The sequence below is a fragment of the Schistocerca nitens genome, chromosome 1 (assembly GCF_023898315.1).
Source record: "Schistocerca nitens isolate TAMUIC-IGC-003100 chromosome 1, iqSchNite1.1, whole genome shotgun sequence".
NCBI lineage: Eukaryota > Metazoa > Arthropoda > Insecta > Orthoptera > Acrididae > Schistocerca > Schistocerca nitens.
The window spans coordinates 417,717,619-417,731,735 of NC_064614.1; the positions used below are offsets into that span (position 1 = coordinate 417,717,619).

Sequence of the window (14,117 nt, forward strand, 5' to 3'; positions counted from 1 at the left end):
GTGGGAAGATAACCCCAAGTGGATGTTTTTTCTCAGTGACAACGCCCCGGCTCGTTCTGCACACGACACAATCCCACTAGCAACATCTTCAGGTTTTCAAATTTTGACGCTCCCCACATTTCTTCTGACAGAGTCACTGACTTATTTCGTCTTCCTCTAATGAAGAAATTGTTGCGGTTCTACCCCTTTCTAACTAATTAATTAATTAGGATGAAATATGAAATGTTCCAGCTGTGACATATTACTGCGTCGGACATGCTAACAGCGTAAGTTCTTCTTTGCGAACTGTTGCCTGTGGAGGGTTACGTTGACCATTTCGCGGGAAAGTACTGCAAAATTTTCCCCAGACCACCACTTAGCGTAACTTGGGTGAGCTATGCTTACATCGTGTCTTCTTTTTAGTAAATAAAAATGTACTTCTCGCATAACAGTTTTGAGTTCCCCAAGACACTTCAATTTTAGCCAAGTTGTCCCCACTGGATTTGTTCCCTGTCGGTCACTAACATGGATGCACTAGACAGCAAATCTTTGGAGTAGCATGTGGGAATATTTAAGCACCACTAAAATGAAATTGCAAATACAGAGATGCCTCCTGATTTTTTTATTACTTCAATCTCCAAATCACGAAACAATATGTCGTAAGAAACATTTTCTAAGAGCCAGTCTAATAGTAAGGTTTGCATCAAAGATAGTTAAATCTAATCATCACTTATCGAGCATCAGAATAATATGTAACAATTGTCATCACGCGTGTTTGTTGACATACAAACCGTAGATAAAGGTCCCTGAGGCAATTTTAATTATCAATTCACTATTGCGCTAGATAACGTAACATTCTCCTCAGATATGTATCGCTTCTAGGTAAACTAGACGTAGAGTGTGTTTACAGATGGTTCCCGCGGCTAGTTTGAACTTCAACATAATCTGAATAAGACACAATATCCGCATCACGAACATGTTGCTGGTGAGGTAGCCCAACAGTTTCGCCACTGTCTCCTCAGGGCCCGCTCATTATTGGTCGGTTCAGTCCGTCAATGATAAATAACGTGAAATGAAGTCCTTAACTAAGCTTTGGGTGTGAAATTAAAGCTATTGAAATCATACATAATTAGAAAGCTGTCAAGAGTGGATTATGTGATCGGAATCGTAGGAACTCTGCATAAACATTTAAACGGTGAATAGAATCTACTGATCTTGTCTGCTCGATATCTTGCAACAGCGTATGTGGCAGGGATTTCCAGAATGTCGACGAGGCTTCAAGATGCAATTTTTCCTGATCAGCTGGAATGCGCCGGCCGCTGTGGCCGAGCGGTTCTAGGCGCTTCAGCCCGGAACCGCGCTGCTGCGACGGTCGCAGGTTCGAGTCCTGCCTCGGGCATGGATGTGTGTGATGTCCTTAGGTTAGTTAGGTTTAAGCAATTCTAAGTCTAGGGAACTGATGACCTTGGATGTTAAGTCTGATAGTGCTTAGAGCCATTTGAAGCATTTTGATCCAGAATGCAGACTTCCACAAGCAAGGTGTCCACAAAATCATCCATCGATGGGAAATGTGTAACACTAAAGGGTGAATATGTAGAAAGGCACTAACAGCAAGCCTCATGATCGCGGTCTGATTTTTTTTCCTGTGTAATACTTAATATTTTATGACTGCCGCTAGTATTCGTTACTCAGCGGATGTTTGGGCGACTGTTCTCTCGTACATACAAGGCGTACCATGGACTGACTGTCCTATCTCAACCATCGTAGTACCAACAGAGTGTGGAAGCACAGTGGTTTAAGCACTGAAACCATATTCAGGAGGAGTGGTGTTCAAACTTTATCTGGCTATATAAATTTTGGATGTAATGCTTTTCCTAAATGGGTTAAAGTATTGTTTTTCAAAGTGGGATCCGCGGCCCCTACGGGCCTGCGGGATGTAGCCAGGGTGTCCGCAACGCCTAAGAACTGAAGTGTCTTGTAATAATACGGAACTCAAAGCTGTTATGAGAGAAGTGTATTTCCAGTTACTAAATACACAGCAATTAAAAATTACAACTACATTTACAAATTTAAATGTTTTCCTCCTGAACTGAATTTCTGCCATGAAGCTGGTCAACCTTATACGAGTATGGGACCACTTCAAGTGAGTGAAATTCCTTCTTTGTTAGCATATTTTTATCAAAAGCAGATATACATTAACTGCACAGCACCTCGGAATTTCATGGACTTCATCTTCAAGTGGCGAAAAGCTCACACCACTACCACCAATGAAACCCAGAAGTAAAGAGTACTCATTGCCTCACACACAGAGAAACTTTGGCAGCGAGAAAGATCCTTGAGAATTTGAAATGTGTTCTGGGTGAATTTACAAAAGTTGTTAATTTTAGTAAATATGGTTCTCAAAATAACCGTCTTTTCACAATTTTTTGAAGAATTTGGCAGTGAACAAAATCAACTTTTCTTAAGTACTTAGCTGCGTTGTTTGACAAGAAGGAAAGTTCTATGCCGTTTCTTTGAGCTGCATGATGAAGTGCACTTGTTACTTTTAGACAAGCAACATTCTTTCTGAAACGAGAAATTGTGTGATTTTAACTGCTTGTGTAAAGTGGCCTATTTGGTAGATATTTTCTCCTTTCTCAACGAACTTAGCTTAGACCTGCAAGGAAGAAATGTCAATATATCTTGCAGGTTGAGAGTAAAGTTGAAGCTACAATTAAGAAACCGCAGCTGTGTGCAGTACTAGTTCAAAACAATAACTGGTCATCATTTCCAGTGTCCTAGAATTTAACTGATTCTTCATGTGAAAAACTCTTTGTAGGACACTTGAGGACACTAGTTGCAAGCTTTCGAGAGTATTTCCCTGTCCCAGAATCTAGTAATCGTTGCATTGTAAATTCTTTCAAAAAATGGTTCAAATGGCTCTAAGCACTATGGGACTGAGCACTGAGGTCATCAGTCCCCTAGAACTATTTAAACCTAACTAACCTAAGGACATCACACACATCCAAGCCCGAGGCAGGATTCGAACCTGCGACCGTAGCAGGCGCGCGGTTCCGGACTGAAGCGCCTAGAACCGCTCGGCCACAGTGGCGGGCTGAAAATTCTTTCACTAATATAGAAATCCACGAAAGAACAAGAAGAGCTATTGCAACTGCCCTGCGATACTTCATGGGTAAACGTTTTCTAAGAAAATGAACTTGTACCTTTTGGTTGGGTGTGCGCTGCGAGTATGAAAAGTTGTTTAGGAAGACATTGCAACATTTTCGCCTTTTCCTACTACTTTCGTATGTGAGGAGACCTTTTCTGCTCTCTGCAGTATTAAAACCTTAAAGGGAAATCGTCTTAATGTGGAATCGTATCTAAGACTGATGGAGACAGAACTCATTTCAGATTTCAGTGGAATAAAAAAAAGATATTGATTTTCAGTTGTTGTTGTTGTTGTGGTGGTTTTCAGTTCTGAGACTGGTTTGATGCAGCTCTCCATGTTACTCTATCCTGCGCAAGGTTGTTCATCTCCCAGTACCTACTGCAACCTACATCCTTCTGAATCTGCTTGGCGTATTCATCTCTTGGTCTCCCTCTACGATTTTTACCCTCACGCTGCCCTCCAATACTAAATTGGTGATCCCTTGATGCCTCAGAACATGTCCTACCAACCAATTCCTTCTTCTAGTCAAGTTGTGCCACAAACTTCTCTTCTCCCCAATCCTATTCAACACCTCCTCATTAGTTATGTGATCTATCCATCTAATCTTCAGCATTCTTCTGTAGCACCACATTTCGAAAGCTTCTATTCTCTTCTTGTCTAAACTATTTATCGTCCATGTCTCACTTCCGTACATGGCTACACTCCATACAAATACTTCAGAGATTTTCAGTTACTGTTCTTAATACACCGTACCGTATTACCGCATTTTCCGTATTACTTTAGTATTGTACTGTTGCTATACTGCTGTAAGTTACTTTATTTTCAGTTGAAATTTCGTTCACTAGGCAACAGTCGTGTATCTTTTGAATAAATTACGTTTTGCATTATCTTTCTTGATCTGTTTCTTGTCAGTGGTGACCCTAATTAGTACAGTTTTAGTAACATGTGAATTTCAGATAGAATTGCAAGGGGAGGTCCGCAGATCACTTTCCGAATAACAGGGGGTCCGCGCTATCGGAAAGTTTGAGAACCACTGGGTTAAAGTGTGTGCTTGAATGTTTCCTTTAAAAATGTGTCGGCTGATTTGCTTACCGGTACTAGCTGCGTCTCTTCTGATTTCGTCAGGGAGAGCAGACTTTCAGTGTTATAGTAGCTTGTTCTCTTGTGAATGAGACAGAGCGGCAGCTAGCGACTCACAGCCGCCTGCTGTCTAGCTCCAGACAACGACCCGGCCGCGCCTCGCTGCCCTGCCCTCGGCCCCGTTCCAGCAGACACACCGCTCGCTGTGCGCTGCGCGTGTCCTCACCTGGAACCCCTCTGCAAGCGCGCGAGAGCAAAATTCCTATACCGGCTACTGTGTAAGAGCACATCAAGGTCACAGGAGACACTTCACTGGTTCCCACGTTAGCACGAAAAAAAAAAAACTGTAGAAACAACAGGAACTAAAAGGGAAACAGAGCAACTGCCGTAAAACTTGAGTATCCTGTGTTGCTATCGCAATAGTTCTGCACACAGCCGTAAATCAGCTGCGCTGCAAACCGCTCCCGTTATGTGTGCGTAGCAGGCAACTGCGTATTTGAGAACATGTCGTCTGTCGGCTGTGTGGGAGTAACAGGAGACAAATGGGACAAACCACTTGGGTTAATGATGTCGCACCATCGTTTACTACACCAACTAATCCATGGTGCCATTGGTCAAATTCATACAAAAACATTTTTACAATTGGTTGGCTTCTGGACATCTGTGTAGGTTGTGAATGCAAATTTTACATAGGAACCCATGTCCATGAACATCGTCCAATGGCGCAAAAGAGCGTCAAAGTTATAGGCGCCGGAGCCTGTAAATGTTAGAATACAGGGTGGACCATTTAAGTCCATAAGGGGAAATAACTTGGAGTGGAGATGAGATATAGCACAGTGTTTTAGCTAAAAGTTGTAGTTAGCAAAGAGGACCGTGACCTTGAACGTAATTTTCAAGATCATTTGGAGGTTAAAATAGGATTCAAGGTCATGGCTAGTTCAGTCAAGGTCAAATAAGCAAATATGTTTTCTGTTCTGGTAGGGACTAATTTAGACGGGACCGATGACCATAGCAGTCTGGTCCCTTTAATCCCTCAAACCAACCAACTAATTTAGAATGGAGGACGGATACAGCAAAATACAATGACAGATACAAACTGGAAGGGAATCCCGAGGAATGAGAGGCGGTGGGACTCATTAACGAATTGTAAATTAATGTTTACTATCAAAAACAGTCTTGATCACAAATTATTTATTCCGGTGAGCGGTTTCGACCACAACTGTGGCCATCTTCAGACCTACAAGTCAAATACAAAGTTTGATCAGAGGGCCATAGTGATTTACCACCAGAATGAGGGTCTTGCTCATTGCCCTCTGATCTAACTTCGTATTTGACTTGTAGGTCTGAAGATGACCACAGTTGTGGTCGAAACTGGTCACCGGAATAAATCATTTGTGATCAAGACTGTTTTTGATAGTAAATATTAGGAATAACACTGATCACTGGTTGCTCCCACAATGTAGTCAAAATGTAAATTAATGATGTACGTTTTAGTTATGTTTGTTCTGCCTTGCAAATGCCACAATAGCATTTATACCCTATGATCTATTTAGTTTTGCCAATAAACACGTTAATTAAAACTTAAAGTTCAAAGCTTTGTTTGCTCTTTCCAAATCCGACGTCACAAATAGGGATTTCAGTGAAACAAAACACAATCTCAGAATGACCTTCGATAATTACCTGTAAATCATGGTTAATGGTAATGATGCGTGACCCATATGCCCGTTTCGATCTACATCTAACATTGTATTTTTCTGTATCCCTCCTCCATTCTGAGTTAACTCCTACTAGAATCAAAACATATTTGCTAATTCGTCCTTGATTCAACCTTGTCATGGCCTTTAATAATGTATCATTATATACTTAAAATGTGCAAAAATGGTTCAAATGGCTCTGAGCACTATGGGACTTAACATCTGTGGTCATCAGTCCCTTAGAACTTAGAACTACTTAAACCTAACTAACCTAAGGACATCACACACATCCATGCCCGAGGCAGGATTCGAACCTGCGACCGTAGCGGTCACGCCGTTTCAGACTGAAGCGCCTAGAACCGCACGGCCACACCGGCCGGCTATAAAATGTGCAGCTATTTTCAAATCTTAAATGTTAGGGTTCCCATTTTAAAAAAAATCACTTTAACCTCCTAATCACCTAAAAAACCATGTTCAAGGCCACGGCAATTAGTAGTTGCCACACTCAACTTTTATCTAACACATTTTGCTGTATTCTATTTAGATCCCGATGTGTTTCCCATTATGGATTAAAATGGTCCACCCCGTATACACGGTGATTCTGAGATGTTTCAGATTTTAAAGGATGACGCAGAAGGATAAATGTGTCAGTTTGAAATAAGTGGCTGTACTGGAAACGAACGAGTCGAAAGTTTTAAGCGAAAACAGTTGTGTTACCTCTGACAGTGAAATCATGTACCCGAACTGTTGTTGTTAAGACTCTACAATAAGCATCTTTCAGAGATTGTAGTGTGGACCGTAACAAGAAGAAATGTCTAGTAAACATGACACCCATACCTTCCTAGCTATGAGGACTCGTTGAAGAGAGGAGGTTTGTTTGCACTCATGTGTACATTTTAGAGCCCATGTTTACTGGGACTTTTTTTTGTGTTGGTCCATACTACCACCTCTGAAAGCTGCATATGCTACATTGTTAGCAACAACAGTACTGTTGAATGTATTCCACAGTCAGACATATTACAACGGTTTTCGCTTATAACTTTCGCCTCGTTTATTTCCCGTACAGGGACCCCTACCTCAAATTGATACATTATCCTTCATTATCATTATTGATACATTATCCTTCTCTATCATTCTTGAAAGTTTTTAACATCATCGCGGAATCACTCAGTATGTATATACCTTTATAGGTGCCGGCGCCTATAAATTTGACACTCTGTAGCGTCGTCGGATGACGTTTCTGGACGTAGATTCGTATGTAAAGCTTTATCTACTAAGTCTCCTTTATAGCCTCTAGAATAAAATAATATTAAAACAAAATATATCAAACAAAAGTAAGGCGCAGAAATAGGGAAAAGTAACTCATTCTAAACTACCGTATCGGTACCACCTAAATTATCTCTCTGATAGTCCGAGAGTGATGGGCAATCTTCCTTTACAGATGAGGTACTACCACAATCGATATGTAATTCGGAACATTACCAGTGAAACATACCGGACTTTGTAACTCTCTTCGATGAAGACAGGTATTAATTTCATAATATTTCAATATGCGACTATGAGCAGTACACCACTGTGTCTCCGTAATGTTCATTAATACTGATGTGCCTTTTCTAACTGTATGGCAGCAATCTCAAATTAACTTGTTCGTACAGATGTAGGGAGACGGTGACTAGATCGCTCGAGATGGCCATGTGATTAAATGGTCGTCTGTATGTTGTTCTGCGGCACTGGCTACATTTTCTAATCAAAGGTTCGGCACACAGAATAGTTCAGCCTAGAGCAGACAAAGGCTACACGAGGCTGATCTTTGCTGTGCCGCATTCGAAGCGGTAGGACTGCGGCCTCACTGAAACTGCAGCCATCAAGTCATGCCACACTCTCCATGTTGTTCAAAAATGATGTTTACACTTTGCATGTATTTCAGAAATGGGAATAGGCAGAAAGTTCTGGTCTGTGGCATAATGTTCACACACACCTAAAGTTTTAGTAGCCGTCTGACATAATAAATGTGTGGGCCATCCGTAGCGTGCAGCATCTGTATCTAAGCGATGCTTTAGTTCTCCCATGCCTGGCCTAGCATGTTTGTATCTACTTGTGCAACTGCTTCTCTGGCGCGAGCTTCCAGGCTTACAGGTCTAGCACCAGGGTCTGGTAGGCAGCATCCTTCAAAATTCACAAAAAGGAAAATCTAAGGGGGTTATCTCTAGAGACCTCGGGGGCTAAGAAATGGGTCTTCCTCTGCCAATCCAGTGACCTGGAAACGTTTCTGTATCTACGAGGGTGAGTCAAATGCAAACCTTAAATATTTTTATAAATATTATTTTTCGTGCAGAAGTGGTAAAAAGCTGTATCACTTTTCAACATAATCTCCGCCACGCTCAACGCAAGTCCTCCATCGCTTACAAAGTGCATAGGCTCATTTTGAAAAAAAATTCTTTTGGTAGTCCGCGCAACCACTCATGCACCGCGTGGCGAACCTCTTCATCAGAAAGGAACTTCTTTCCTCCCATTGCATCTGTGAGTGGTCCAAACATATGGAAATCACTTGGGGCAAGGTCTGGTGAGTATGGTGGATGAGGAAGACACTCAAAATGCAGGTCTGTGATCGTTGCAACTGCTGTACGGGCGGTGTGGGGCCTTGCATTGTCATGTTGCAAAAGAACACTTACTGACAGAAATCCACGTCTCTTTGATTTTATTGCAGGCTACAGATGATTTTTTAGGAGATCTCTGTATGATGCACTGGTGACAGTGGTCCCTCTAGGCATGTAATGCTCCAAATTGACGCCTTTTTCGTCCCAAAAGAGAGTCTGCATAACCTTACCTGCTGATGGTTCTGTTCGAAACTTCTTTGGTTTTGGTGATGAGGAATGGCGTCATTCCTTGCTCGCTCTCTTCGTTTCCGTTTGGTGGAAGTGAACCCAGGTTTCGTCTCCAGTAAGGAAGCCATCACCTTCTCGTTCAAAGCGCCGAAGAAGTTCTTCACAAGCATCAACACGTCGTTCTTCACAAGCATCAACACGCCGTGGCACCCATCTTGCAGACACTTTGTGAAACTGGAGCACATCATGCTCAATGTGGTGTGCTGACCCATGACTGATCTGTTAACATGCTCAAATGTCATTCATTGTCACTCGGCGATTTTCCTTCACTATGGCTTCAACTGCTGCAATGTTCTGTGGAGTCACAACTCGTTGTGCCTGACCTGGACGAGGAGCATCTTCCACTGAAGTCACGCCATTTGCGAACTTCCTACTCCATTCGTAGACTTGCTGCTGTGACAAACATGCATCACCGTAATGAACCTTCATTCGTCGATGAATTTCAATAGGTTTCACACCGCTACTTCGAAAAAACAGAATAACAGAATGCTGTTCTTCAAATGGTTCAAATGGCTCTGAGCACTATGGGACTTAACTTCTGAGGTCATCAGTCCCCTAGAACGTAGAACTACTTAAACCTAACTAACCTAAGGACATCACACACATCCATGCCCGAGGCTGGATTCGAACCTGCGACCATAGTGGTCTCGCGGCTCCAGACTGTAGCGCCTAGAACGCTGTTCTTCCCTGGTGCAAGTCGCAAGTGGGGCGGCCATCTTTATACTGATACTGCGACGGTATGTGCGCATCTGCACTATACTGCCACCTACAGGCCACTCTGCACGCTGTTTGTAGCACGCTTACCAACTTACAGGATAACGGCGCGAAATTTCGATTTCTTATTACAGATTTAAGGCTTTCATTTGACTCACCCTCTTACATACATACTCTGCAGCTACCGTACGCTGCTTGGTACGTAGTACCACTACTAGTGATTTCCTTTCCTATCCCACTCACAAACATAGCGACGGAAAAACGATTGTCTGTATGCCTCCATACGAGCCCAAATTCCTCGTATATTACTCGTGTTCCTTACGCGAAGTGGCGGCAGTAGAATCCTTCTGCAGTCAGTTTTAGATCCCAATTCTCAAAATTTTCTCTACAGTGTTCCTGGAAAAGAATATTGCCTTCCCTCCAGGAATCCCCATTTGAGCTCCCAAATCATCTCCGGAAGACCTGTGTGTTGACTGAACCATCCACTAACAAATATTGCAGCCCGCCTCTGAATTGCTTCGATGTCATCCTTTAATTCGACCTGGTGCGGATCCCAAACACTCGAACAGTACTCAAGAATGAGTCGCACTTGAGTTCTGTTGGCGGTCTCCTTTACAGATGACCCACAATTCCCTCAAATTCTCTCAATAACTAGAAGTTGATCATTCGCCTTCCCTATCACAGTCCTCGCATCTTCATTCCATACCGTAGCTCTGCAACGTTACGCCTAGATATTTAATCGAATTGGTCGTGTCAAACGGCGCACTCTGTTCTTTCGGAAGGACCACAAGTAAATGGATTAATTTCGGCAGCTCAACTTTCCATAGTTCTCACATAGCAAATAATTAAGGCGCTGAGAACCATAAGGGACTAAAGCACACCGTCCTCTATTTTGTGATTATAGCATGTATGCGTTCTCTTGACGGCCGTTGGTCTCATGGTGAACCAGCTTTGTCTGTGTATGTAGCCCCACACTCTGCATATGAACATTCATGAATACCTATTTCACTGATTTCTCGCACATTCACTTCTGTAAGGGCGCAAAGCACAGAGTACAAATTTGTTGCTCTGCGGTGCTCAGTTGTTGTCTTCAGTTGACAACATAGTTTAGTGTCTACATCATGTCTGTAATAATAATACTTCATAATCGGAGGTGTATCGGCAGTTTTCGCTGAACAAGTCACAGAATGCGCTTAATGAAAATTATGATAACGAGGACCATGAAGTGTTGGACTACGTCATAATTGTGTTTGTGGTGCATTTAATACATATTGTTTATTAGTATTTTTGAGTACATTTATCGTGGAGAATATCTTGATTCTAACATCACTTTAATTACAAAATTTACGACAGTTAAAATATACTATTGCTGATAGCCAAAATATGGGAATTTTGTGAGTTAACATTAATAATTAATATTATCGTCAATATTAATTAATATTTCATAACAAAGTGGATACATTATTTTTTCATAGCGAGCGTAGGATGTTAAGACTTAGTTAAAACACAGTTTACACTAATTAGATTGGGGATCTGTCTATAAATTTGATTTTCACAAACATCTATTTTTCTCAAATCTTTGTTTGTGTGCTTCCGGCCCTTTTGGTTCTCTTTGCCTCAAATATTCACTGCCTTTTCCAACGCCGGCCGGTGTGGCCGTGCGGTTCTAGGCGCTTCAATCTGGAACCGCGTGACCGCTACGGTCGCTGGTTCGAATCCTGCCTCAGGCATGGATGTGTGTTATGTCCATAGGTTAGTTAGGTTTAAGTAGTTCTAAGTTCTAGGGGACTGATGACCACAGATGTTGAGTCCCATAGTGCTCAGAGCCATTTGAACCATTTTTTAACCTTTTCCAACAACGACCAACTAAGTATTCGAATTAAAACTAGGCGTAATTTACTGGAGGCAAGAGAGAGAAGTAATGTAAATAAATTTAATAAAAACACGTTTTTGTTTCTGTTTCAGCTGGCCGGGACTGATAACCGTACGAAGTCTCAGCTGTGCTCACAAACGCTGGCTGCTCCGGTGAGTTCAGTATTTATTTTCTAGAACAGTATATCCCATTTTTAATTGTGTTATTTATACCGACGTAAACTTGAAGGAGAAACAGAACATGCTGGTTTCCGTGTGGATGAAGTAGTTTGAATTTCCAGATCCCTTGCTGGCTGCTCACTGTGGAAGTTATCTGGTTGACTACATAACAACTGGTATACGGAGCTCAGTAAGAGAGAGGGTTTGACGAATTATCCTAGTCTAGGACATTGGAGGTACAGCGTTCTTAGACACAAGAGATAAAGCTGTCCGATGTTTGATAGATCACAGGGGCTAGACGCATAAGGTATTTCACATCCGAAGTAACTTGCCGTCGTATCATATTTCTAGCTTTATCGTGTCGACGTAATTGAAACAGAAATATCTGTAATGAGTACCGTGGAGGTCGCGTTCAACATTCTGACTGCAACGGCGGGTAGACGAACAACGCAGCAATAGATTCCTCGGCGATTCAGTGCTAGGTGAACAACATGTACCATGCACATTATGTGGACGGCATGTCAGGAGAGCCGGCCAGTGTGGCCGAGCGGTTCTAGGCGCTACAGTCTGGAACCGCGCGACCGCTACGGTCGCAGATTCGAATCCTGCCTCGTGCATGGATGTGTATGATGTCCTTAGGTTAGTTAGGTTTAAGTAGTTCTAAGTTCTAGGGGACTGATGACCTCAGGAGTTAAGTCCCATAGTGCTCAGAGCCATTTGAACCATTTTTGAACCATGTCAGGCGAACGCGATGGTCGCATTAGTTTTTTTGAATGATATTTCCGTCATTTGACTATACAAGCTTCTTTGTTTTATATTATTATCATGATTTCGGCCTTAAGCCTGTATTAAGTACAACAATGTTGGTTATAATTAGGCTTTGTTAAGCGAAGTCATCGTCAGGATCTACTGAAGTGGGTGTCCCGTATACTGTGGAAGTTAATGGTTGACTAAATAAGAAGTGGTACACGCCTTTCAGCGAAAGTGGCTCACCAACTCCTTGCCACATACGAACGATCAGAACGTAAAGTTACTTCAGGAAGAGGCATTACCTGCGGCTCAATATCCTCCCTTAGGTAAAGTTTGGTGTCACTCTCCATAAGTGATAGGAAGTGAACATGTACCCAATATTGACAATTCACATCGAAGAAGTGATAAAGAAAGGGAACGAAAATTTGTGACGAAGAATAAAAGTTGAAGGGGAACAGATAGCAATGCTAAGATTTGCTGATGACATAGCCCTCGAAGCCGGATCTAAGGAAGATTTGGAAACCTGTGGAAAGGAACAGACAATAAACTTCAGATACAATATCGATTAAGAATAAAGAGGACAAATTTTCAGTGATGATGAAGAGTAGTGAATATAAAAAAAAGGGCTTGCTTAATATTGAAATTGGGAACGACACAATAGTGAAAGCAAAGAATCAAAGAAACAGGTTGTCCGAAGCAAGGAAGATATCAGAGGCATACTGACACAGACGAGAAAAGTTGTATCCAGTGAAAGATCTCTACTGTTCTTATATGTTGATATGAAACTGAGGAAGAAGTTCCTAAAAGCATACGTCTGTAGCACAAATTTGTACGAAAGCGAAACTTGGACCATTGGGAATCAAGAAGAAATTTGACTCATTTGAAATATCGAACTGTGGAAAAACGTTAAAAATTAAGTGGACTGACAAAAGATGATATTGAAAAGTAGATGAGGGTAGACGTCTTTGAAAATCACTTTCTAGAAGAAGTGAAAAGTCAGCGAGACATCCGATACTGCATCATCCAGGAACAGCTAACTCCACGCAGGAAGGAGCAATAAAGGGGAAAAAATACCACAAAGTAGACTAGCTTTCACGTTGGAAGAAACAACCAAGAGCAGACTATACAAAACAGACATTACAGAATCTCGGACGAAGAAGTAAGGTAGAGATCAAAACATTAGCACAAGACAGAATAAACAGAAGGCAGTATCAAGCCAGTCGAAATACTTTATTAAAAGGAAAAAAAAGGATGTTGGACCAAAAGTTCTAAAATGTATGCATCAAGATTACGGTCGTCATCTTATCGCCTAGCACATACTCAGGTCCAATCTGGTAAGGAATAAAAAAAAAGAATTGTCGTGTTTTCTTCGAAGCAAATAATTCTCTCGCATTACAGACGGTTTCGCCAAAGGCCTTGCCACGTTGGATACACCAGTTCTCGCCCTCTCACCGAAGTTACGCAACGTCTGGCTCCGTTAGTACTTGGCTGGGTGAGCGCCTCGGAACACCTGCTGCCGGCCGAAGTGGCAGAGCGGTTCTAGGCGCTACAGTCTGGAGCCGCGCGACCGCTACGGTCGCAGGTTCGAATCCTGCCTCGGGCATGGATGTGTGTGATGTCCTTTAGTTCTAAGTTCTAGGAGACTGATGACCTCAGAAGTTAAGTCCCATAGTGCTCAGAGCCATTTGAACACCTGCTGCCGTTGGCTCAGGGACACGCAAGTTGCCGAAGTGGTGTCGAATTGAATGACTTGTGCCAGGCCGTTACGACGTACGACATCATTTTATTATTATTATTATTGCATTTACACTAAAGAGGTAAAGAAACTGGTACACC

At 42.1% G+C, this 14,117-nt stretch overlaps 1 long non-coding RNA gene across 1 annotated transcript in view; it reads left to right on the forward strand.

Moving 5' to 3' along the window:
• Window positions 1-14,117, forward strand: part of LOC126235884 (uncharacterized) — a 271,044-nt gene that overhangs the window by 119,502 nt on the left and 137,425 nt on the right. The window contains exon 2 of the long non-coding RNA XR_007544829.1: window positions 11,466-11,525. This is a non-coding gene — a long non-coding RNA (uncharacterized LOC126235884). The remainder of the gene's footprint in view (window positions 1-11,465; window positions 11,526-14,117) is intronic.